General features: G+C 42.7%; 1 long non-coding RNA gene across 5 annotated transcripts in view; it reads right to left on the bottom strand.

Annotated features, from left to right (window-relative positions):
• The window catches only part of LOC111262851 (uncharacterized), a 36,452-nt gene extending 10,026 nt beyond the window's left edge, over nucleotides 1–26,426 (bottom strand). Inside the window, exons 1-6 of one of the 5 annotated variants that reach the window (XR_002681891.2) lie at nucleotides 25,225–26,426; nucleotides 22,784–22,897; nucleotides 18,445–18,547; nucleotides 17,512–17,622; nucleotides 14,876–14,926; nucleotides 13,120–13,612 (exon numbers count right to left, since the gene is read on the bottom strand). This is a non-coding gene — a long non-coding RNA (uncharacterized LOC111262851). Of the gene's footprint in view, nucleotides 1–13,119; nucleotides 13,613–14,875; nucleotides 14,927–17,511; nucleotides 17,623–18,444; nucleotides 18,548–22,783; nucleotides 22,898–25,224 lie in introns of those variants that run through there. The other 4 variants (XR_002681892.2, XR_002681894.2, XR_015312066.1 and 1 more) reach the window with 4 other exon arrangements.
• Between the last annotated feature and the right edge of the window lie 903 nt (nucleotides 26,427–27,329).

Genomic DNA, 27,329 nt, shown 5'->3' with positions numbered 1-27,329 from the left:
GGTTTCAGAGAACCGATAGTACTCTACGACATAACCTTCTATGTTTCACATATCAAGCTTCATTTCTGTTTATGCCTCTTCTTGGGGGCAGCTACCTATAATAAGCTGTACTAAGAATGTTATTTTGAAAAATGGCTTTTGAGGCCATGTGTATGGATCCACTTTATTTATATGAGATCATGTATCGAACACTGCTGAAGATTCCTTCCCATTTCTGGCGTACTTTTTTCCAGTTGTTTGCTAAGGAGCAGCACCACCTGGTGTCACGGGCTCTACAAGCAGCGACTGGCAGATGCGATACCGATATTTGCGTCGCGGCTGTGTGCCCGAGTGTCTACTTGTAATCGTCTTTTGCCCGTTTTTCTTTCTCTTGGTCTGCTCTAACTGTACGATTACGTACAAACTTGTTGTATGTGTATCCATTTTCACGTAGACGAGCCCGCGCTTTTGCCCGAAAAAATTTGCTTCTGGAGGTGCTGACTGGCTGACTGACACAAATAGAGCCACGAAGCTGCAGAAAAAAATAGGAGAAAGAGAGGGCCAGAGGTGAGCATAGAAGACAAACGTGGGTGCGTGAGTGACGCCGGCTTGACTGACTGGCTGCGTCAAAGTAGTGTCGCCTGCTCCGTTCTTGCGCCGTCTGTTTTGTGAACCCGAATCGTCTTCAATCAGAGAAACGTCAGGCGGTCGGCTGCTACCTTCATCAGGCTTCCAGCCTACTACTTGTTATTGCTTGGCATGGGATTGCCAGCAAATGCAACCGCTTTATTCTTTGACGCAATGCGGCTGAACGGACGAGCAAAAGCGTATAACATTGACCTCACTCTGCCTCCTGGAATGGCAACGGCGCTGCTCGAACGAAGTCACTCGACTTACTCTGTTTGCCTCAGCATGAGTTCGAAGCAACTAGGTGCTACGGGAGGAAAGTGCTGGCACAAATGCTCTATCTCGATGGAAGACAAAATATGTTGAAGACAGGCTAGGAACAGAGTATCGCACATAGCGCCTTTGGTGATTCCTACATAATTCCTCGGATGCTTTCCGCTTTGCCTCCTGGTAACGGAGGATCTTCGACAAGACTGGCGTCGGTAACGCTACCACCTGACCCAACGAGCCAGCCAGTTAGTCAGCCATCTAGAGGCAGATGGAGAAGCGATAAAGACGGAAAAACGATGTCATTGTCGTTCCTGCTTCTTTCTTCTTCCTCTATTGTTTGCTTGTACCGTTTCCTTTCTGTGTTAGGCTTAATTCTGCCGCGTCGCCGTGGACCTAGTACAATATAGCCACGATCCAATTGCCTCATTGGGATCTCCGCCACTTCGACTCTCTCATTTTACAGCATTGTCTTTTTTTCGTGTTTCTATTGTTGCGACCGGAACACACAGCCTGGCCCATCGAAATAGGAAAACTTTAACCACTACATTATGAAGCACGTAGGTAGTTCGGTCCGTCACATATGTGGCACTAGTTTGGTGTCAACTGTGCAGATTACGGCAGAAAACTCTTGGCTGTACAGCCAAACTGTATTGCCAGCATGGCCTAGCTACCACGCACACGATCAAAAGAACAACCATATGCTTGCCTAGTTCGATAACTTGGCTTAACAAGCAATAAGGCGGACCAGTCTAGGGCGACAGCAGCTATAACCAGTGGCTGGAGGACCCGTTTGATGTACCGAGTCGTTCCGTTGTAAACACTTAAATGTGTACTTCCTTCTTAGCCGTTCTTGCTCACTGTAGGGAATTGCAGTAGAATGGGGACCGGGGAAAAGGTACAGCCAGGTAGCCATCAGTTGGTAAGAAGTAGAACTTTTGGCGACTGCCATGTGACAGTGTCCACGTTGTGCTAGCATGAACGTTAGGTTTCTCTGAAATGGTCAAAGGTTATCGACAATTCTTACCTGTCCAACACCATCATTATAGGTATACAGCTAACTAGGTGTCTAAATGGATATATACTGCGTATCCATTGCTATTATCACTCTGGTCTCCCATCTTCATTCTCAAGATACCTTATAACACACTGAGCGCAAACGTAAAAAGACACGAGTGCAGAGATATACAGGCACTTCTAAACATAGAAGGTCATTGTGGAGTCTATTGAGATTAGTGTGAAGCTCAAGTGGCGGGCTCATCGATGCAGCGGTTCAGTTTCTGGTTTGTTAAATGGTGTCCTTTGCAGTTATCCACCGAAACAGATCCGTACGACGAACAATAGTGGGCCATATAGGGATGCTGTTATGTACCACGACTGCATGTGAACAGTGACATCAAACACTCGTCTGAGACCCATCGGGGTCACAGGGGATTGTGGATGAATCAAGAGGAAGCCAGGGTAAGCAAAGCACCCGCTATACAAACATTAAGAGAATTTTGTGATAGAGGAGAGCTTGAGCACTGAGCCTCTAAAAGCAACGGTCGATGTAGTAAGTATTTCCATCAATGGCAAGGGGCAAACACTGCTCCCGTATTCCACATGAGGCCCCGTTGAAAGCAAGGAAGCTGGTCCAGCATTTGATACAGGTTCATGGAGGGGTCTGCCTTATAAGAGGCGGCCGGAGGGAAACCACAGATAACATGCTAACAATAGCCTTGCTTATTCATTAGCTTTTATCTTGTCTCTATTTTGTCTGTGACAACTTTGTAACAGTACAGAAGCAGGCGTTAATAATGAAGAATAACGTTTCGCAGAGACAAAGACGGCAAAGCGGCAACACCAGCTGTTGCTGCGTTATGTTACGTGTCAGTCTTTTTTAGTCGTTGGTCACCTATTACACATTCCATTGGCTCAGACGTATCGACGCAAACATTTGACTATCGATAACTCAACTGCTTCACGGTTCTCATTGACTATAGATGAGTATACGTATACATTGTCCCAATTGTATTTGAGGCTTGAGTTAATTCTGATAGGAAACAGAGTGCCGATGTCGTTCTTTCAGCCTCTGGCGGTAATGATTATGATTCAGTTTATCGTATATAGGAGGATGCATAACTATGAAGATTCTTTGAATTTTTATACATAATTATTAGCATTTTAAGCATGACCGGCTCAAAGTTCATTGCGCTCATAGAAAGCAAACAAAACAGTTTCGGCAACAACCTTATCAATCGAATTGATTTGTATACCGCCTTAAGAAGTACCTTCTCGTATATATGCTCATTGTTCTTGCTTTTACCTTATGAACTTGGCGGTTATATCATATGCTGGCCTAAGCCCTCCAAAACATGCTTGAAGCGACCAGAGATGCATGTCCAAAATATCCATATTCTCTCACAAAGTCTATGGCGCCCCCAAGCCCACCAAAAGCCCACAAAAAAGTGATCGAATGCAATTAGAAACTGGATCGCGTGATTTGCTACGGTTTCAAGTTCATCATGGACTACCTTTTGTAAGTTCATCTTTCATTCGAAACACTGGATGTTTTGCTCATACAAAATAAAATCACATATTGGAACGCACGCACGCACGCAGTGCAGTTAGGATGTGTTTTCAGAAACACTTGCTTACCACTTTTTATTATTTCACCATATTGTCCACTTTTCGAAGAAATTCCAACTGTACCATAACGATCATATTGTACTCAACCGAGCAGTCAGCGTGGCGTGCTTAATCTGACAGTAGAACAGCGGCTGTTAAACTCATTTTCTTTGTAATTTATGTATAAATATGGGAGGAATATAAGAGTCGACAATTCAAGTTTCAGGTTTTTGTGGTGCTATTTGCGCTATTGGGCTGCCATCGTTAGTAAATAAACCCCACGATTGGCGACGCTATAAAAAGGGGCACGTCGATCCAAGGAAGCCAACAAGTAAGAGCATCCAATCGTTTGGCAGCCCGAATGCTGTTAATACATAACGAGATCTATGAGAACGAATAGGAACGCGATCCTACAAGAAAGGAAGGATCGTTGGGTTGTGCCCTGAATGGGCGTAAGTAGTTCACTTGGATGCCACACCGATCCATGGGGGAATTGCATGTTGCTTTTAGCTTTACATGAGGTGACCATGTCTCTTGTAGACGTATGGGCCCTTAGCGTGCGAGCTTCTTTTCAGCTGAAAAGCGAGGGGCGAAAGTTAAAGCCCTCACCGCTTCTATCGTCTAGCCCTATCTGGATCGTGTAACCTAGCGCATCTAGGAGATACGACTACGACGACGACGACGACGAGGGCGACAAGCAAGACAACGAAATCGTGGCCCCTGCATTTGGCCAAACTGACTCTGCCCTCATGGGTGTAGTGGAGTTCTGGGGGCGCCGGCAGTGAACATACATCGATGTGGTTGCACAGATGGGGCTTACGCCGAACAGGACGGCTTGTAGTTCAAACGGTAACGGTCTTATATCTTCTTGCTAATAGCAACAGAAGCAGCGGCGGCCGTCGAGCGCGCTTGTTGTAACTATGTTGAAGATAGGGCAGAAAGAATATAAAAGAAGCAGTCGTTCACCTCACGCTTTCTCCGTTGCTGCTGCTGCTACTGTGCGCCAGTCCAGGATTCAACCGGACACGGTGGAGTCGAAGCTCCCGGATGTCCTTTGGCCGGAGAGGGGTGCATGAAGATGAGGTTAATTTCATTGCCGCTGCAACCGCCACTGCAGCGACAAAGCCCGTCGAGAAGCCTGGATGAAAGACCGGGAAAAGGAATGAGAGGCCTATAAGAGCATGTCGAAACGATAAACTGAGTTAGTGGGAGGGGGTGTGGGTGCTCGGTCAAGCAGACTGGGTAGCTGAAGAAATTCATGGTAAAGGGACTTCGTCTTTTTCGTCTCCGCATTCGGCTGTGCTAAACCTCTGCGCGTCAGGCCGACATGCACACATAGAGCGGGACCGAAATCCCGCCAAGAGGAAAATCAAGAGAGCGAACCGTTAAGAGTCGACAATGGGAACCAAGTTGAAAGAGGGGGGAATGCACGTGCAACGTCTCAGATAAAATATGGCAAAAAATAAGTGGAAGTGGCAATATGAAGTGAAACTATTGTCGATGATAGGCATGCATATTTTACCTCCTCTTTGCAAGCTGCCTTTGTCCCGTGCTCATTCGAGGAGAGGACTTAGCCAAGCCGGCAGGCCTAGCAATACAAGCAAATAAAGCGGGTTTATTTAAAGACTGTAACGTGTTTCATACGGAGGAATCCTTCTGCTGCCTAATTAGGCCCATATGAAAAGTATTTGGCTTCAAAAAGATGCAGTTAATTACGTGTATCCTAGCCGTTTACCTTAATTGACAAATATGGTGTGCATAGTGAAAAGCAATTAGATTAAAGAGAAAAATGTGATTTTTATCTACCGAAACGGCAGCTCAATAGTAAGACTATGACATTCAAACAACAGACATATTAAGAACAGCACGTATACCGTTTATACATGCCTTGTATCACTTGTAGTCCTTAACGACGACCCGCAATCTCTAGCACAGACCGGGTTTTCCAAGCAAAATATTTGCTCTGTGTTGTAGCTTTGCACTAACGAAAACGCAACTGTTTTTAACCATTTTATCTCTGACAAACGATATGCTGACTGATGCTTTGTTGCAACAAAGTAAACAATATTCAAAGTAGCCAAAAACAGGTGGTCGGCTAGACCAGTAATATAAATTCAGACATGGGGTAAGCAAAACTCTGATATAAACAGTTTGTCCTGCCTTTTTGAAATTAAGATTAGGGTCTCTAGGCTAACCCACAAAAAATTAAATTATCTATTTATATAAGTATCAATTCTGATCTTTATCATGGCTATTCGTCGTCGTTAAGCTGTTGTCTAGTGAGCTTACTGCTTAGTAAAATGTATTACACTTATCGGTCATCCATATAACTGGTTCGGATAGCGCGCATGTCTTTGCAAAACAGCTAGCACCGCATTTTTTTTTTTGTTTCAGTCCAAATGGCTGGAGCTTGTTCGTCATGGCAAAACAAAACAATATTCAAAAAGGCAAAACAGGCACCTCCAAGGGGCACGTTTAGGTGACTCTATTAAAAACGTTTGGTATTATACTTTTTGTGTCGCACGATATATCAGCTACGTCGGAAGCTACGTGCACGAGCAGTTGAAGCTTTGTCGTGACTAGCAACCGTTGCTAAAACTGGACGAGTTTGATGTTTCGGCATCGCAACGTATCACTACCATGATACCGCCAACGCGAAAACGAACGCATACTTACGATGAGTTAAATATCACATATTCCATACTCACTGGAAGCGGGTGAACAGAAACATAAAAAATAGTTTTTTTTTTATGTTTACAGGGTTGCGCTACAGATCCATACTGATATCAATGTCAATCATTCATCTTTCTCATCACAGCCACAATGTTTAGCTGGGTCAGCCATGAAATTACTCGTAATACACTTCGCACCATCGTTAAGTAAAACTTCAGCCAGATGAAGCAACGATGATTGAGGTATTTTATTGACAATACCTTTTAACACTTTTTGTTTTCGAATGTCAAACACCATAATGCTACGTGTATTTGATACTTCATCGAAATTATAGGCTTGATTCACTGGAACTCTTTGCTCGAAGTTAGTCTAACAGGAATTACGAAAACGAACTTAACCCCAAATTGGACTTCCTGGTTAGAGCGGACCGTGGCCCGTGCCAACGTCAGGTGACGTAATCGGAAGTTATGTATTGGAAATAGTTGATTTCGGTACTTAGTGATTCAGATAATTTAATAGCAATTTTATATAGGACAGTTACTGACACCCATTTGAACTTCTATGGAAGTTACAGCTTATACGAGAAAGCGTCGTTTTATAACAACGAAATTGAATTCTTCTATTGAAGTAATTGTTGAAGGCTAATTTTATGAAGAATTCTATAGTTGTCGACTGGCCGAACAGGACAACTAATTTTATTGGCTGCATAACTTAAAATCATGGCCTTTCAAGCCATGAGATCTGATTCCCGATGTTCATATTAGAAGAGCCGATTTTTTTATCGTTCTTAGTTTGTATCAGAACTACTTCGTTAAAAAGTTTACAGAACTCGATAATTCTTCTGAGATTGTGAAAGTCAACACCAGTTTGAAGATTATTGTTGTTTCTAATTTGGACCTACAACCATACAAGATTATGGCTGGATAAGAATACTTTCTAGATTGGGGGGTAACGCCCATCATGCAATTACATACCAGATCATCAACAAATTACGTTCGCAAAACGTTCATTACAAAAGTCTAATATTAGATCAAACTGGGTTCGGACCCGCGAAAAAAAATTTTTTTTGAGCATGGAATGGTTTTGCTTATTAATAGTACTATTACTTATTAATAATACTATTACGCGGTATTGGTTATTCCATATAGTCCATAATACTGGTCAGTTGAAGAGCTGGCAGTCAGGGTTATACGTAAGAGAGGTGTAGCTTTTAGTAAAAAAATAATAGTAATGAATCTATTTGAAAAATACTTTAGGCAGGTTTTTCTTGCGTTCATACTCGAGACCGCTAAATCTTCTTTGCCGTTGGCGCAACACCCTGTGCGTATTTTTCGTAGCTGCAGATTTCGACAATTACTTCAATAGATGTAACTACCATGTGATTAAAATTAATAGACGGCGCAAGATATATTAATTGCATTTCATACTGCATGTTTCCACTGGGAAATATCCGGCACATCTGCGAGCTGCGACGGTGCCTCGAAAGGGTAGTAAGTAAGTAAGTAAGTAAGGCTTTACGACGTGCCATTTTCACATAGCTTCAACAAGCTTCCCTCGTGCCCAGTTTCGGTTCAGCTCTTAAACTGGCCACAACTACGGAGTACTAGCAGAGTGGGCTCGAGAGCAGCGGAAGCAACGGTAGATTGATAACAATCGCTGACAAAAATGCCCACATCAGTATCGCCCGCCATATGACATGGTTGGTTCGTACAACCATTACACCGTTCGCTATTTTGTATATTGACGTTAGTGAGAGAGCGGTTTTGGGCAATCTTTCATCAGCTAAATTGCCGTAAAGACCATGCTAGTCAATGCCTAGACGGTATTTAGCGGTGGGCCATCAAGATCGAAGAGTCCAGCACCTGCAGATTGTGTTGAATGTATTATAAGACAATTTCCATCTCTGTCCCGGTTTGCTAAGCCGTTGCTAAAAAAAAATACAGTCTAGCAACGCGTTGCTCCGTTACATAAGCATTGCACATAACCATAATCAAGCCAGTGATACATATAGTCTATGTAAGTCTGCCCTGTGCCCACATTAAAACACAGCAACGGAGCCCCTAACTTATCGCACGGTGTAGAAGATCTATTCATAGAAATCATGTAATACTATTTCCTTGACAGTCGCGCGGTCAAAGGAAAACAGCGTCATTGGGCTATCCAGACGTAAGTATGCACGCGACATTACCCTTTGAAGCGTGACAAGACGTCGGCTACATGGTACACGTATCAGCAGCAGCAGCAGCAGATGAAATCTTCTGCACCGTAAGCGAGATGGGGGTTCGGTATTCTTCGGAATCCCCTCGGGATTGTGGCTCATCAAGACTGGCTAATTTCGTGTTATTACGCTAGTGAGCAGAGCATTGACGGCCTAAATAACTAATTACACCGGTCCATCTTTGACAATTGTAGAGAGCTTATATCACTGCAGGTCTCTAACTGTACTATTTATCAGTTTGAAACAGGTGTTATGAGTTTCTGCATAACTCGACTGAAGTCAGAGAAGACATCGATTCTAATAATTTGTAAACTTTTTCTGGCCTTAGTATCATTTTACTACACCTACGCGCCTGAAACATATGCAAATTGGTTTGCACCTGAGCTATGAGCCGGAGACTAAAGTAATAATAACGATCCTGAACTGCCCTCTTTGGCCAGTAACTTTCTGGGAATATCACCAGTGAAAACTTCTATCAGAGGTCCGATAAATGAACTAGGTCGGTCTACAATTTCACCAAACTATATCTGTGAATAGAATAAACGATCTACTCTTTGTTAGAGTATAGGATATTATTGTCTACAATTTTTAATTTGTTGTTTTTAGAGGGAATTCAGAACAAAGCCGTTAAATAAAAAATCGAACAAACACTTTATGTTTCTAAAGTGATAATAATAACGTTATTATATGTATTTTTTGTAATTGTATCTTCTAACTTTCTTTTGTCGTTTTGTTGTAGATTATAGGCGTGTATGTGCCTATACGTGGTAGGTCTCGAATCGAAGCTTTCATGAAGTAGCACGAGACATCCAAACTATCGTAACGTTTCAGGAACAATCTAATACCATGTCAATAACTCCGCCCAGTAACGCCATAGCGTTTAAATGTAACAACAACTACTACTACTACTACTACTATAGGAAGATCTGCTGCGTTCATTCAAAAGGATTTTATTGAATAGTGTCAGAATGCTAGGTAGTATGCATAGAAATGGTACCTGTGACACAGGTAGTTCCGTTCTTCATTGCAATAATCTTTTCCTATGATGTGAAATGAAGACTCTTCAACTGTTAGCAGACCCTTTTAAACTGTCAAAGTACCTTTGTCCGAAAGCCGCAGTCTGTCTATGCTATTTAAATCTCTAACTTTCTACACAATCGTTTTGATATTACCTTTGTTTGTTTTTTTTTTGGGTTGTATTTACGGGGTAATGGCGAGCCTGCTCTCAAATATTTCGATGGTTGCGCCCTATGTTGCGATAATTCGTTTTAAGAACTGATATGTTTCTTTACCGAGGCTCTCGACCTATATTTTTCGTTCGTATCTCACAACGACTACTCGGGTAAGCCAAATTCGACTCCATAGGTTATGTAGGCGCTCGCGCAAGGCTTCGTTCGAATCGAAGTACAGTAATTGAGGTAATTTTTTTTGAGGTATTGAAGCAAATGTTGCGTAACGTATTAGTTGACGTTTGCGAACCGGGCGTACACGGCATAATAGGCCATGATTACCCGTTTAATTACTGCAGCGGTACTGCTCCCCGAACTCGAACTAGAAGAACATTCTTTTTCACTTCAAATATACTGATAATAAGGTTGAGGATAGACAAACTTCCAACTCAGTCGCCTTTAACGCGATGAATATGCTAATGCAATTACAATCTTGCGCTAGCGAAGGGCAGACAAGACAAGCGAATTGGGGGGCTTTAAGGGAGAGCATCTGGCCCCCATGCGCCATTGTGGTTCCTACTGCGATTGTGCCTCTACTCGGCGCCCAACCACTTCAGTTCTCTCAGCAGAAAACCGAAAGCGAATATTCAGCCAACAGCCTCACCGAGTGACTAACCGATAACTTCACGTATTCTTTGTCACTATATGCTGTAATATAAAGGGATCAAATCTTGTAGAAAAGTAAAAGAAATTTGTTGAACTAGCTTGAAAATGATGACCAGCCAGTGATGACCAGTAGATGATCGTTCGTTCGTTCGCTAGGCTTGTCCATTGGTTGTTTAACTTGTCGGTAAGTTGAGCATACGGGACGTATCATACTGCTCTATACGTACGGTACGCTGTAGAATCCACCCTTAATAAGCGATAGAACGTTTCGGCTGACCTCGGCCAGTCAGCTAACGCTAGTTAGTTGACACCGAGCATTGATTGGCACCCATCTGACAAACAGGCAATCAGTAAACCATTCTGGACACTGGAGGATACCTAATTGTATTTTTTTTTGTTGTTCTCATTGACTCGTTCGTCTACTCAGTGCGTGATGTCTTCTAGCTTAAGCGGGTTTAGTGAAGCAAGACTGGACGATTTTAATTAGCAACATAAAGAGTACCGATATAACTAATACACATGATTATACATATCAATAGACGATACGTAAAGTAGCAATACGACATGTATCAAACATGTTAGCAACGAACAGGCGCTTCTGCTCCACTCTAAAACCATGTGCCGCTTATTCCCAGCCATCATTATCAAGTTGTCGGCTGGTTATGTTGCATATAAGCCAGTATCAAATGTTTCTTTTTTGTTAAAAAAAAAAAAAAAAAAAGAACATATACCAAGATTTCGTTTGCATAGATTGACATTCGCTCATGCTCAGCCTTATAGCCAGGCTACGAGAGAACTATCGAGAGGCTACTAATTGTTCGCGGTATCCGTTGAGAACGGTGCTTAGGCTATAACGAGACATCTCTCATAGCAGCAATTCCCGCTGTAATGGCGGCCGATCCGGCATAGCAGGCAAGTGTTCGGTCGGACCATTAACAAAGGGGTTTGCCTGATAGGCAGAACAGGCAGGCAAAGAGTCGTACACTTCTGCTCAATATGGCGCAAATACACGCACACCCACACACAATGTTAAATTTTTGATCGAAGACGGATGACGTGAGTTCGGCCCGAAACATAACTAGAAGTCAACACTACCGACCAGGAAACTGCGAGCCCCAAGATTTGGGTGGTAGTAGTAATGGCGAGCTTTCCTAGGTGCCCTCTACGATAGCGCTTTCGGTGCTCGAGCTTTACGTCAGCATCAAGTGAACGAATCGTCGGTTCAGGTTTTCATTCCTCATTCTATGGCATCGTTATTCCATGGTTATCTAGCTCAGCTAGGTATACAAATTGAACTAATAGTATTTCGGACTAGACTCCTGCGAATGGCCGCGATACAGAACGAGAGGCGGTTGGCTACTATCGGTCAGCACTACCCGTTTCCCCCGCCTACACATCAACGCAACAATTCATCACACTGAGGCATTTTGCCACGAAGCACCCCTACCCGACACTGTGGTCCACAGCTCAATGCGCATGTATAGTCGATATCTGGCGATGGGGGGCGAATCCCAAACAAAATTTATCGACGTACTATGTGGTAAGCTAAAACGGGTCATTGCCTCTTCTAGACCTGGTTATCGTCTGAATAATATCAGCTTCGCGTTTCTTGCTCTTAAAAATTTCGTATGTTACTCTTTACAAGTTTAAGAGTGAACAACGTTGAGGTTGAGGCAGATTCATACGTGGTTGCGTTTTCGAAATTTTCACGTAGAAGTGATCGATCACGAAGGTGAAAACCAGCTAGCGTTCAAAGCATATGGTAAAATCTGCACAATGTGAACTTCACAGAATAAATCATCACTGACAATACGTAGTAATGTTTAACAACTTATTAGTATCGTGAAATTGGGTATAATGAAGGTAACTCGTGTGTAGAGGATTAAATCTAGTAGAAAAATTAGTTAGAGCACATCATCGATGCGTACATTAGCTGATGAGAGTTTCGTCTATTTATTCAAGGCACTATAACGCGACAGACCGCTTAAAACTCCCTTTCTCTATAGAAATACTCCGTTGACGCGTCGCTGCGCACCCCCGCTTAGTCAAAAAATACAGAAATCGATCCCTTAAAAACAGTCGGACAAGCATCCTAATATATCATGCAGCCATAATGATAATGAACGATTCTGATGGGCATTCTAAAAAAATAACTATGTCACTGCTGGTTTTAACGGTATCAGGGTATAAAGATCCTAGTCCAGCTAAGGATTCCAAGTTTTACATCTGACACTTAAGCCACCAGACGGCTGTATATATATACAGTTAATATATAAACTATTAGCAATAATGGAAGCCTTTGTTTTAAATCATCATAAGCTAAACTGATTTTCCGGTGGACTCACACGTACTGATCCACATGTATATATATATAATATAACACACATAATGTAACCATGTATATATATCTCTAGAGGGTCTGCTAAGATCGAGATTCTACTTTTAGAATGCTTTATAGTTGACGATCGGTGCAAATATGGACTCAGCGTGGCTTTTCCTAACCGTGGGTAAATTTCCCGATTCCACCTTGTCTGCCATAATGCGAAATACGAAATGGCTGAGCTTTTTTTTTGCTTCCATTTATACGTTTACATGGATATCTTTGACTCGTAAGTGCACGCTATGTGAAGTTGTCCTGGTGGAACGTGTAGACTATGGACAGCTTTTACGGGAAACGTCCATCGTTCATACATACCGTGGCCTGAAGAACCGCAGTTCTTCAACTATTTTCACATCAGACTAAGCTGTCAACACCGTCATTCACTAAGTTTGAGCATGAAAACATTGTCTTAGCCCATTACCTTGATTATTTTTAGTTAATTGCGAAAAATTCAATATTTAAGTACACGTTAGTAATAATCATTATTGTTATTGAATTACACCGTTGATTGATACCTTCCCCGTTTCATCTACGTGAAGGAGCCGGCGCATCGCTGGGCTTTCTCCCTTCCAACTGACAGGCACTCGACAGTCTCAGGCTTACCTCCGCGCCGTTGCCACTGGTCGACACAAGCCATGTTGTTCTCAAAGGAAGCTTGTCCATGCAGTGCTATTGAGGATGAACTCGAGCATCATGAACGGCACCATACCGGGCAATCTAGATGGTTTGGTGCAGGACCAACGTGATGCGATTAACGATGCGTCAGGCCACCGCCTCAAACAAACGGTTTTCGAACCAATTTTGAGGCCCGTGGGCTGTGAAAGCAACTTCCATAACAGGAACTGGCTAGAAAACAAACCTTTGATGTGAGACGTGACTGTGTCACGTGCACGCTCTTCACGACGGCACAGGCTAGCATTTGAGAAAGTGCGTGACACCATCTCTATATAAATGAGCAGCACTAAATAGCAACTGTAAGGACTACTTATGCAGGTGTATATGTGTACGCCCTTGACCTGGACCCATCTGCAATTCAAGACAAGTACGTACTTAAAAAAGCATCTTGGTTGAGCGAAACGTTCAAGGTTGAAGCGGTGGTTCGCTTGACGGTTTTATTTCAACTTGAAACGTTTCGTTGAAACTCAGCACGGTAGGGGTGAAATGATGCTGATAGTCAGCAGGAATCATAAAAAGAAGTTTCGTGCCAAAAAGGGCTAGCCAATTGACATAATGCTCCACGACAGCACCAGATCTAAAACTTGAAACAAACAACTTGAACATTTATAACATTAACCGATAATGGTCTCAATAAAGGTGGATTTCCGTGAATAATCGCAAGTTTTTTTCCACGACTATATGACCAAAAAAAATCAAGTACCAGGGCTGATTAAGGATAACTAACCTTCATTTATTATGTGTCAACACACAGTGTTATTAATTGCCTAGTCAATTAATAAAATCTGATATTTCAGCCTTCTAAAATCAAATGCTTTGGCCATTTCGAAGAACATTCGTCAAATATTTTCAAAGAAAAATGAGCAAAACGCGTAATATACAAAATACTAAAAAAGCACTGGTAAGACGTGCTTCTTTTGTCCTTCTAATAGTAACTGCAATTACGCGCACCTAATGTGTTTGAGAAAAGTGCCGCGACTCGTTGATGTGGCTCTGGTTAACGTACATGACAGGCATTCTAAACCATGCTGTCACTAGGCTAAGCCACTATCAGGCTCGTTAGTGGTTATTAGGACACTGTTCCATCAGTTTTTAATAAACGAACATGACGTTGCACCTTGGAGTAATGATTTCTTGGGCGATACAACAACAGTGTGTCATAAGTAATGCTCTAAAACAACTTTTTATTTCTAATAACCGTCGTGCTAAAATTGCGACTGTTAGATCGGTCGCAAAGTAATTCCGTTCGTCAACGCGCTTGAAGAGCAGCGACATCATCTACTAAAGTACTTCATATAGCTTTGCGTTGCTTTTTGCTAAGCTTTGGGTCGTTGACGAATACCTCGGCTAACGGAAGCCACATCACTACTAATAAACCAATTTTCGGCTTTCTTTAATTTCAAAATGCTTATCCTCGAAACCATGTTACATGAATCTAAACGGCTCTAAACTGACAGAACAAGGCCTGAGCTGTAGCCGGGCGTAACAGAATTTACGTTCGAAGTTTGTCACAATTTTCCAAGTCTCTAAGACCACGTAGAGTCTAGTGTTGTCACACATTAAGATCTTTCCGTGCGGTTCACTGCTTTTCCACTTCTAACCCGTGCGACTTACCTATGTCAAGGGTCATCCGGCGTTTGGCTGGTCTTTCTGTTCCTGAGTCACCTGTAAAACATTCTTCTTTCATTAAATTCCGACGAATTCAGTGGTTGAGCGATTGCTTGTTTTTAGGTTTACTGCATGACAATGGAGTGTTAAAGAAGAAAGTGATAAAAAAAAATCAGAAAATACATTTTCCCATAAAGACCTGAATACAAATTGACCCGATTGCAGTCGAACCCATATGTCCCAGATTGACTCCCACCACGACACCGACAGTACCCTTAAACGCGCTATCGGCATTGGCAAGCTTTAACCATTGAAAACGACTTATCGTTAACACTAACCCTTAGGAGTATCAGATAGGTTATCAATTATATTGATTTGGTGCAGTAAACATGTTTTTACGTCCATAGTTTTTCACCCTCCGAATACTTTGCCCACCCTGTTTCCTGTTCTGCTTTTGCTCCTGTTGACAAATCGTTGCATTTTGCGAAAGCAGTGGTGGCGTATTTTCTGTTTTTCCCCATTAGTACCACGGACGATTTCGCCTTTTCCTTGCGTGACTCACATCACAAGCATTATACGTCGTAAAGAAGTGCACATTTGGGCATTCTCTGCATTGTTTGCAACGTCCATCCAGCGTTGCTACACGTTATTTATACACTCTTATGATTATACACGCACTTCATCGCTGACTCAGTAAAAGCGGCTCTGAACCCTAGTGCCATTATTCTCGTATTGGGCCGGTAACCCACAACCAACTTTCCTCCTGTGGTCCTACCGACTAAAAATCTAGAGGTTACGTATCCACCGTGTACGGATCCCCTCATCAGGCACCATGTTGTCTGTTTTGCCTTGGCCTTTCTATGATCGGCTCCATCGTTATCACCACCACCACCACTGTCACCATTCTAGAACCAATGGTGGATAGGTTCGCGGATAAGGTGTTACTCAGCTGTTCTGTATAAGATCAAACCACCACCTGACTGCGAGGGCTTATTACCCCGCATCTGAACAATATACATACGTAGTAATGCGTATGATCATGACCATACTAGATGGCTGTCTGACAAGTCGCTCTGCATTAGGTAACCGGAATGTTAATCAGAGAAAGCGGCAGTGGAGGATTCACGTGATAACGTGCAAGAAGACTTAAGTGCAGCATAAAACGAATTTATTCATTGTGTTAGTATGCTGGCAATAGCTTAGCAAATTTCTGGTCGTTGGGTTATTAATCGTTTCAAAGCCCTCCGCAGATCTCTGGGAAATATTCAATTAATCAGTGACAGTATAAGGTAGTATGAGTACCCTAGTAAATAATATGGGCTTTATAAAGAAGACTAAGGTTTAGTGAGAGCTAACTCTTTATCAAACTGTTTCTCTGACTAGTAAAGGTGTTCTGAAATTTCGTTTTTGGTTAGAGTATGTCCGATACAAAAAAGAACTATTTTTTTGTTACATCTAGTTGCTTCAAGCAAGACACTTGTCAAGCGAAGAGTGTGGTTACGTTCAAGAATTCAAGGTTATGGTCAGTATAAGCGTGTGGTATATAAGATCTCCAGAGCGCCATAAATTCTATCAATGTCTGGCTGTAGCAAAGTTCTATGTATGGAATAAAAAAACGTGCCCAGATCCTCCAATACGTGCCGTGAGCTAACTCGGTTAGCGCAATACGAACGATCAGTTTTCGAGTCGCAGTACATGCTCCCAAACGCAGATTTAGTGTATGATTTTCGCAGAAGAGACCATCCAGAAGTATCGTAGAACAACAAACCACTCTTGCCCATGAAGGCCGAAGACCCCCACACCATCTCACCCTAAATAAGCTGAACGTAGCGTGAGCTCGATTTTGAGTCGATTCCGTAGAGAATCTTGACTCAGAGATCGAGGAAGAGAACGAGGCAAAAGTAAAGGAGTAACATTGAAAAAATAGCCAAAAAAACACACACTCAAACACTGTTGAGCTAAGCTTGATTTTTCAAATGACTACGGTTGTGCGGAATATGGTTTACTAGTCTCGAAGAGAAGCATTGTTTTAGAAATGTTTTTTTTTTCAGTGAAGAAATGCCTTTATGATTATTTGTTAATCACTGCCACACTTTCCAAAAGACAGATCTCCGAGGGTTTCTGTTTTAAATTGTGTGGCTGATCTGATATGTAGGAGAAGCAGGGAAAACCTAAGGTCAGTTCGGAACGCTAACTCCCAATACTCCCATTGCCCCCAAAATAACTGGGGCTGACTTTAATTATTATTATTACTATTTTATTATTGGCCGTATCGGAATTAGTTCACGTATCATAGTGTAACAAAAGCAGATATTAACGTTAATCGTTACCTTTACAACGCATAGGTCTGAGAATTATTTGATGCCTAAACGGAAACGTATGCTAAATAACGGATGTCTATGTTATTTTTATCGTACGCAATTTATTAGTTTAGGATTTAGATATATATATATATATATATATATATATATATAGAGTTTGGGTATAAGTTTCCGGCTAGAAATTCAATGTACCATAAAAAAATTAGCTTGTCAACGTTTTCGATAGTGCGAGGACCTATTCTTCAGCGATATCTGCTCTATATACGAATTCTGTTGTTTATAGAGATCTAAATGTAACTAGTGGCTAAGTTCGCATACAACCTTTGAATTGCAAGGAATAGACGTTACTTTTGAAGCGTTCTAGAAACTGTGATAGGGATTTGCTCTCGTCCTCATGCACCCTGCCTCTTGTTCACCGTCTTTTTTCTTAGACTGAAAGAAGCGAAATACGCGAAGACATCAAAGGTCGATCAGTATTTTTTTAAAACATTCCAAACATTACCAAGTTCGTGTATAATATTTCGTCAACTTCAGTTGTATTGCGCGTTTCGTGAATTACATACAGTTGCAACTACGGCTCAAGGTAAGGCGTCTTCAAGTTATTTATTTGGGGAAGTTATGTGTAGGTGAGCGTCTCGGAAACAGCACGTTTGACGCAGTGGTGAGCTAACATTATCCTTTATTACTACCATTGCTTTGTTGTAAATCATTGCTTGTGGATCGGTATATTGAAATGCAACGAGCAGCGATAGTCGACACAGCATCAAGATGAGACCGTTCAAGCACTACGTTATCTAGTGTTCTAGGTCGAGCCCCGATTATATTATCGATCCACTCTTATCAATATTTACCTGTTATTCGACTACTTTACCTTCCATAGATTAAAGCGTCAACATGATATCGATGCTGCTGATGGCTCGTTCCAATTGCCTATTCCCACAGTATATCTCAACGGTTCGATGGCTTCTTTCGAGTAGATAGGCTCGGGTGAAACTAGGGTTCTAACTCTAATTAACTTGTGTACCTCGGGAGTCCTTTACTATTATATTCATTTAACGACAGTCTTACTCTCTCATTTGACTTCATTTAGATAAATCTAATGAGATTAAGCCAACCAGTTGGCAATTATTCAGCTGGCTGTTTACTATCTTACCTTCTCTCCTTTAGCCCTAAATGTAGTTTTAGCCCAGCGCTGGCTGTGCAATGTCAGCTTTTCGAATGATAATCAAAATCGGATTTTGGTTACGTACTTACCCCGTTGGTGAGAGTTCTCCACTTGCCAGGTCTGAGTAAAGTACGTCTCGCTTTAAGGTTATGACTACCAAACGTCATCATCCCGAGGTGGCACTGAAGGGATCTGACAATGTACAGCAATGAGATCATATTTAATGCGTACGGGTGCTATTATTTTTCAGGAACACTCAAATGGAATATTTGTACAGTGAGAACGTAACGTTCAATGTATGGGTGCGCAATGGTCCTAGTCCAATAGAGACTAAGCTCTGGAAATCGCAAAACAATAGCCTCTTGAGGGCTGATTATTCCATATTCAAAGTATTTAATTTAAAGCAAATGAAGGCGCTGACAGGGAGATCACCCGGTTACGTGACGAATAGTTTTACAGACGGGCACAAGCTAAACTGTAGTTACATGAATTACGTCAATTCATGTTTCTTTCAAATGTATCCCCTAGAAAAACTCTGTGCTCATTTTAAAGCATTAATAATGACACGCTGCTCCCATCTGGAAGTACGTGTCACAGCAGCCTGGCGGAGGATGTATTTGGCTTCAACATGGTTGGCTTCTAGTAGCAGAAATGTTCGCTAGCCATGAACGCTAGTCCCGGCAAAAAGTCGCGCAGATTCTTATCTCTCGCGAGTATGGCCGAACGTGACACAGTAAGTGAACGTCACTTGGTAAGCCATCTGTCAGCTTTAGCAGGTGGCTTCCAAAGAGGGGGCATGAACCAAAAGATGCGACAGTGTGGGCTAGCGTTTCATGTTGATTGTTACTACGGGTATAAGCTCTTGCACCTCGTGTACTCACGGAACCAACTTCATTGGATGCTGCTGTCTGGGTAAGTGCTGAACGTTATGCCTTAGTCCATTGGCCTTTCAACCCCAATTCTCTCCGCCATGGGCCGTTTCCATCTCGACAGCTTGCTCGCATTTTACTCAGTCCGGAACTGATTTATACCAGGTGGATACGACACGATCTTTGCTGGTCGTCTAGTCGACATCGCATGCTCAAAACAAGCATTGGATAGCACTATACTGCGACATGCATAGATGATCTAAGCATATTTACATATACATAGATATAGATGTGTGTATAGGGCGAACCGCGCGTGTGTCTACTGTTCTTCGAGGCAGATTCCTGGTTGATAGGATTTAGATTTATATGTCGATATCTATTTTTTGCAAATGCACTCCCAATTAAAGAATGATAGTTCTACTTAAGGTACGACAGATAGTACATACCACCTAGCGCCTAAATAAAGAAAATACGGTTCACATTATTAGGACCAAGCTTGGGAGCGTATGCATTCAATCGATGACAGGTGCAAATGCAGACTTTTGAAGTTTGATTTGCGTTATTTAAAAATATACCGAGTTCAGGTTTTGAGGACTATGTGGTTAAAGGCCGCGGTTAGAAAGTAAGCCCAACGCTTATGTATGTTGTACTATGGATTCATGAAAAAGTTGGTTGCGCCACTTAGCACTAATAAATGTATCTTTCTTCGAATTGTCTTCTTGGTTGCCGCTTATGCTTTGTATTCCTTCAAATAGGTTGGTATCCAGGATGGTAAGTGGGGTCCTTTCGGCTTCAACAGAGTTTAGTTGCATCAAACACACACCGTGATTTTCGTGTCCTATTGCTGGGTAACAGACAGCCAATGGGGGTCACGTAATGCCACAGCGCGATGGGTCGTCGTCGTATGCCTTTTCTAACATAATGGTATCGTGTGTACTGACGGTGGCTGTAGTGTACGGGCGGCATCTCGTGCGTATAGCTCGTTCGCTGGCTAGATCGGGTACTGAGCCCAGTAAGCTATATATGCAGCTTTATGTGATTTGGCTCGACAGAACTGATGAAACGCTACCAAGGGTTGCCATAGATTGGTTATCGGGGCGAGGGGTGGTATGACGATATGTTCTATACGTGGTATAGAGAATCCGTGGTGAATCTGACAGTCATAGATATATGTATGTATCGCAAAGAAACCCGGCGCGGCGTCAAAAGTATTGCCGCAGGCGGGCGAAAAGTAAATCGTACGCGTAGTCTGGACAGATTCAAATATGGGTAAAGATGGAAGGGATTTGCACGTGCACAATCTTTGCTGATATATAGCGGCAACCTTCAACGGCAGCATCGAATTCCGGCTGCCATCGCCGCTGCTAGCAGTGGGGTGCATGCGGCCTTAGCTCTCGCGCTTCCGACGTGGACATCATATATCCACATCATATGAAATTGTGCGGACCATTATAAGGCCTGCGACTAGTAGAAACTGTAGTAGAAACAGCAATCTAAGGCGCGGCTATTCGAGTTGCAATTTAGCTAGATGCTGCTCCCCATCGTTGTCGCCGCGTTTCTGAAGACGTCTCAAAACGTTAAAAAAGTGTATGCGAAACCTACAATAACGTGTTGTTCTGTGCCGTTTCTGGTCGTTGTGCTGTACGACGTATCGAGGTACATGTACACAAGGTATTATATATGTGTAAGGTGTTTGACGTCGTGTAGCATTATTGCCGAAAATGAATTCACCCGGTAAACGAATGGGTTGGCTGGCGCAATGCACCGTCAATGCGAAATATCCGTTAATGTTGATTTAATGCTATCTACAGTCACAGTTTACTACGGCGTTTGCAATGATTTCTGAGTCAATAGGAGGAGCGAGCTGCGTCGGGACACAGGTCGCTCTGAGCCGCAAGCTGCAACCTGCAAGGCAAGCCATATGGCGGTACAGCGAAACGATGGACTATGTGTATTTAGTAAATCAGCGCATGTATCTGAATGACGTATATTCAGAATAAGACCGCCAAGAATTGGAAACTCGTCGCTATGTCGACCGGTGCACCTCAGGAGCACACTTATAGTCCAAGTTCACTGCGGCCATACGTGCCTGCAATCAGTTATATTGAAGTTACACATCAAGACTGCTGGAAAGCATGTGATAGAGGCTAGGGTTGGATAGAACAGCGACTTCCAAACCTCAATTGTCCAGATGGCTTCACTCTCAAACGCGACATCGTAGCAACTAGAAACGGCAGCTTGGTCTCGGTGGATTGTCTGCAATCGTCTTCGCCGCAGAAGTTGTTGTCTTCACTGATTCCACTGACACGTCAGGAGCCAAGGGACCGCTGTCCTCTTGGCTTTCCCTGCTTTTGCCCTGCAATGATTTGCTTAGTCCCTGCGCGTTCGTTCATGCGGATTGCGGATAGCGTAGCGTCGGGCAGACATGGGGGAGCGATAGGGCCTAAGTAAATAGGAGGAGGAGACGAATAAGGAAATCTTCAAAAGGCAGATAGAGACAATAGCGCGGTCCGGCGAAGTGACAGGATACCAACCTCTAAAGCCTCCGGCTGGCCCTGACGTACTCTCTACGAAGCTACTGGCGTTTGCTCTCTGCTTAGCTTCAGTTGTTAGTCCCCGAAAACAACATTGAGAAGTAGTCAAACGGTATACAACAGTACAGACAACGATGGTAGCCGTGGTACGGTGGCAGATGCGGACTGAACTAAACTCCTGGCTGGTGGCGCCACCTTCTACGGAAATCATTGTTACCTAATCGAGACGTAGATAATTGGTGGTAGGAATAATTGTTGCTTAGCCCGTACCTCCGGTCTGTGTATCCTGCGGAAGCTTTTGGAGAACTTGTATAAATGGTTACAGCCCTAAAAATCATGAGCGCCACTTTAGATTGTTTAGCACCTATAGGTCGGCCTTGCCTCTTTCTCTTTTCCTCTGCTTTTCCCACGAGAATTCCCCGGACCAGCGTCTGTGCACATGCTTTATGATGGCCCTAAATCCGGGAACAAAAACCTCACTTAGGTTTGGAAGTAGGATAGAGACGGAACTGATTTGTGTTTGATCACTGTGATAAAATCCGCATGTTTTGCTGTTCAAGCGTTTGTTTCCGTTGGTAAGGCTACGCCACAGTTCATAAAAAACCCGGAACGGAGCCTTGATTAATCGACAGGCTGCTGCTGCTGCTGCTGCATATGTCACTGCAGTGACATAAAGCGGGACGATGCAGGTCGTCGCCCAACCTGCCTTTCCGTACTGCTGTCGAAGTCCCACTTGTCGCAGCAGTCGACGTCTGCTTTCAACTTTGTCCATTGGTAGCAGCTGCATTTGGCATGGTAACATCGTATACCCCCTGACCTTCCCTTTGACTGTCTGCGTTAAAACTTCTCCGCTACTTCTAAAGCCAGTATCAACAGGAACTTTATGGCTGCTACACTTATTGACGCAACAGGCGTCTGCGAGAATAGCGCCACCCATTCTACGTTGTGATCTATCAGTGGCCATGCATTGCCTTGATCGGCACTTAATGAACTATGCCCTCCCGTGCATATGGGTAGTATTTTACCTGTACAGCCCAATCCGTCGTCTTCATCGGTGCGTCTCTTGGAGCTCTTCTAATCTCTCGTTGCAAGCTCTCTTCCCTCCTTCCTTCCTTCCTTTCAACCAGTTACCGTTATCCCTGTAAAAATGTACAGATCTTGTTTAAGCAATATTGTATCAAACGCTTTAATAGTTTATTACGCTTGGTGATTTACATTAAATTCTCGTTTTATTCGCTTTTTTTAATTGTATCTCGTTTGATACGCGAGTAATCCTTCAATCTCGAGCATAAATAACTTGTTATTAAACTAACTGCAGCATTACATTCAAAGGCACAATGGCATAAGGGTAAAATGATACAGAAAATTAGAATATATCGACCAATGTTTTGTCGAATGTGCAACACAATAGAGCATCTTAGAGGGAATCGTTTGCAGTGCAAAGAGCTTTAACATCTAAAAAACGTTATCTGTTATACCTTATTAGAAAGTACAATAACGTGTTTTTTTTTTTTTACATAACACTAAAACCACGGGAATCCCAGTGCCCGAATCGCAGATAGCATACTGTACAGTATCGACACAAATACTAGCCTTTTAAACTCAAGATCGAACAAATTTGTGAAACAAGTTTTGATTGAAAAGTTTTAAACAAATCTTCTAGCTCATATTCATAAACATTAAACATAAAGGTTAATATGACAATACACCGAAATACACAGGTTTGTTGTTATAGATTCTTCGGTCCATTCTCCGTCCACAAACTCGTTATGAAACAGTGACAAAGCAGTATACTCTTACTCAAGCAACTCGCATATTATAAATTAATGGAAGATTTATATGTGGAACATCCTGGCAACATTAGGCGTATGATCTGCCGCACTCAGATTCTGTTTCCAGAAAATATCTGACGACATGTTGAAAATAAACGTAAACAATAACGAATGGCAGATGTTACGTTGGGATTAGGGGAGGAGGAGCCGCCAACCCAATCGGAAATTGAATGACTGCATTACATACGACCAAGTTAGCTAAGAACAATCTTTTTCGCAATTCGATGAGTTTGGTCGCTCTTGAAATTCTAAGCAAAGGTCAGCGAGAGCTCAAGCAAATTGAAACGACGCATTTTTGAAACTGTTCAAAGCGCTATCAGATGAAGAGCCCAATCCCAGAACGAACTAAAAATATTGCGTTTCAGTTTTGCACCCAATACCCGCACGCACATGCCTTGCTATCTGTCCTTTCTAGCCTTTTTCTTCTAACAGGCGCCGAGCTAACATCTTTCCGTTCGTCAGGTGCATACATGACGATCTCAATCTTACCAGTTACAAGCAAGCTACCGATCTTCAAATAAAAAGCTTCCCCACTATTGTTTTTGTCTTATTGGCGACAATGGATTTCCCCAGTCCTGACAGCGTGCAGCTTAAAGGACACCAGTTCACTGATTTCCTTAACTTCTTTTTTAGAATATTCGAGGGTTGACTGAGCTACGCACAATAATAGTGAGCCGAGAGGTCTTTCACTAAAGCAGGCACATTTTTCGCATCACTCGCTAAACTTTCAAGCTATTGCAAGTAAAAGACTGGCCGACTTGAAGATAACTCTTTCATGCTGCTTCTGGCTGTTTGCCCCATGGGAAACAAACTGGTCGGTAATGCAAGCAGTTTCGCCCTATGAACTCAACCACCTGAATACAGGAAGGGGTACGAGGATACGAAGCGTCAACAGGGTGCGGCTGAAAGTAAAAACTTCTTAAGAAATGCTAGCGTGTGGTTGCGCTCCGGTAGAGCGCCCTCCTCGACAAAGGTCATCCAGATACTGCAATAAGGCCGTGTACTCGCATATTATACACAAGGTGAAGCGAAAGTCCATTGACAATTAGAGAATCATTTGTACTATATATATATATATATATATATATATATATATATATATAATAAGTGAGAAAACACAGCGATATGAGCATAAACAATAAGGTTTTAGTAGAAAAATATTTTTACCATTGTCGCCGTATTTTTAAGATTGTATATATTGGGTGGTGAAGTTTAATACTCAGAAAGAGTAACACGGAGTGCTTTCACAAAGCTTACGAATATTTCTGGTTATATGATAGAGATAATCAAATTGTTAGATAATGCTTGTTAATGACAAAAACAAAAAGTTCCCGCGTCCGATATAATTTACCTAATTTTACGTAAAGACCAATTGAAAATGACTACATCAAATTTGCGCTATTCAGGCTCGTACTCTTGGCACGCGTGGACCCTACTTGCAAATAATAAATGCACTGCCCTTTCTCTCTCAGGCACTTCTATCCCTTACGTTCGATCTCTTTATTCATTTCAGTCGTCCAAGGCTCGTACGCCATCAATCGAGCCGTACTGCTCTTTTCCCATAAGCTGCCACTTTTCCCTTCGAATGTGCTTCCAATGAAAGCAACCTCGATAAACTTGGGGTGACAACTTACCTTTTCGCTACTCCCAGCGCGTGTTCCTTCCTCGTTTTTTTTTGCTTTATTTTTCTACATACTGATACTGTACAGGCTGTTCGTGTCCACCGGTGCTGTTCAGTTCTCCAAAGCTCACGAGCGCCTAGAGCTTCTTGCAATGAAAGTGTGGGTCTTTGTCCTTGATCCCTTCACAGTCACCGTCATCAGTGCTACGCCGCTGGAGCCACCGGCAGCTCTGCCGTAACTTACACGAGTGAGACTCGAAGCAATGTCTGCTAGCTCACCCTGTCTAGCGAGCTTGCTGCGCCTACCTCGGCTGTAGGTAATTCATCTTCTTTTTCAGCCACAGCAGCAGCAACGATAGCGAAAGTCTTCACGTCCACTTTCCGCCGCTTGTCCGACTCCTTTCTACGTTCGCCATTTAGCTCGCTACCACACTGCCTACGATCGCCATTCCACCTGCAGTCTCTAACAGCGACTACTCATTGTACGCTAATCCTGCCATTGCACCTGTTAATATTCTCATTGCCATTGCTGCTGTGCGATCGACTGAACCCTCTTGTCAAATAGCTCTTCGTGCTGCGTCGTTCTGCACTCGCTCTCTCATTTTAATTCTTTGTCGCAGCCGTCACGACAACCACGGACGTATGCACTGTCGCTGCCTGTTTCTACCTCCACCTTTGCTACTTATTGTCCTAATATTGTATCGTCGCTCAAATGAAATGACAGACAATCCAACGCTGGTACACGCCAGTATGAGCATGTCTTCCACATGACCTTGTTCTTTTTTGTGTGCGTGATTATAAGTGTGGTAGCTAAAAGCCTTCAATCGACCCGCGCATAAAAGATGGTTTCTGGGAACAATCCGGAAACGCGCTTGTCTGCGGCTATAGCTAAGCGACAAAGCAGAGCGAAAAGGACAAGACAAATAAAAGGCAAGGAAAAAGACAGAAGATTGTCATCATCAAAGGAACTGTCTCTGCATTCGTATTGACTCCGTTCCGATTCCGCCTCGCAACAAAAATGCCTCGTGATGATGCCGGTCGGAGCTGGCGAATTTCCTATTGCCATTTCTGCTGTCAGCAGAGAACACACGACTTCTAAAGGTGCAACTAAGGCGACAACGCCAACTGCGACTGAGTGGTAGTTGTCGGGTGGCCAAATCGCAGTGGTGTAATTGAGACGCGGCCTATTGAAGATTCTCCTCTCACATCGTAGAACGCAACTTTCGACTTTCCAGATGACTTGGTTCAGAAGGAACAACAAGCAGGACTTGGAGAAAGAGAGAAAACTCTCTGTACAGATACGCTGTCTGAACAATCTTGCTCGTAGACATTTACCCAGCACGGCTTGGGGGGTGGGAGGGGTGAGAGCTGAAATCAAAATGGTGACAATTGATGGGACGGAAGTTCTGTAGTGTTTGATGATGCACGAAGATCGTATCGAATCAACATAAAAAATTATGTGACAGAAAACGTCAACGGTGCCGCTGAAAAGAAAGACCACCTGAAGCCATTCGATCATCTGCTATGTTAAGTAACCGTATATATATTTCTCTATTTAGCTTACATCAGCATGTTTAGTGTTTCAAAGATAACATTTGAACGTTCACAGAGATGCTACCGAAAAAATAAGATGATAAGACCCACGTTGCTGCTCTGTTTGGACAATCAGGCCAAACAGAGCAATGTCCCTCTAGCGCGGACTAATGAGTATAATGTTCAGTATATTTACAAAAAGTATTTAGTGTTAGGCAATGGTTCTGATTTCTTACAACTTCTCGTCTACTATATATACTACTAGATATAAAACAAGCACTATATATATATATATATATAGTTTTTACTGCAGAGTGGTAAATACGCCGCATACCTGACCCAGAGCATTTCTCTTTCACATCTTCTGGCAATATAAGCCTTTCATAGGGTCATTGGTCTATTTCGTCCAAGATAGTTTTTTTTTTTAATGCTTAACAATCAGGATAACCTAGAAAAGTTAGAAAAGGAAAGTCCTATTCAGATCCGATTCACTTGGCTATAATGGGAAGGTAACACGAATATTTGTTCTCCACGCTGACGAGTATAGCATGCGTTATTGTTACCCGATACAAAGTACCAAATAAG

This window comes from Varroa jacobsoni, unplaced genomic scaffold (genome assembly GCF_002532875.2).
Source record: "Varroa jacobsoni isolate VJ856 unplaced genomic scaffold, vjacob_1.0 scaffold_707, whole genome shotgun sequence".
NCBI lineage: Eukaryota > Metazoa > Arthropoda > Arachnida > Mesostigmata > Varroidae > Varroa > Varroa jacobsoni.
This window is presented reverse-complemented; position numbering and strand designations above follow the sequence as displayed.